Genomic DNA, 234 nt, shown 5'->3' with positions numbered 1-234 from the left:
CTTTTTCTCTTCTTCTTCTTCTTCTTCTTCTTCTTCTTCTTCTTCTTCTTCTTCTTCTTCTTCTTCTTCGTCTGCTGCTTCTTCTTCGTCTGCTGCTTCTTCTTCGTCGTCGTCTTCTTCTTCTGCGTCCTTTCTCCTTCTTCTTCTAATTATATTTTAGACATGTACTCAAATTTGAATGCCCATACAATTAGAAAAAGATACATTTTTTTGGCCCCCAAAGCCAAAGAGGTT

This window comes from Lampris incognitus, chromosome 1 (assembly GCF_029633865.1).
Source record: "Lampris incognitus isolate fLamInc1 chromosome 1, fLamInc1.hap2, whole genome shotgun sequence".
Lineage (NCBI taxonomy): Eukaryota > Metazoa > Chordata > Actinopteri > Lampriformes > Lampridae > Lampris > Lampris incognitus.
Note: the sequence above shows the minus strand (reverse complement) of the source record.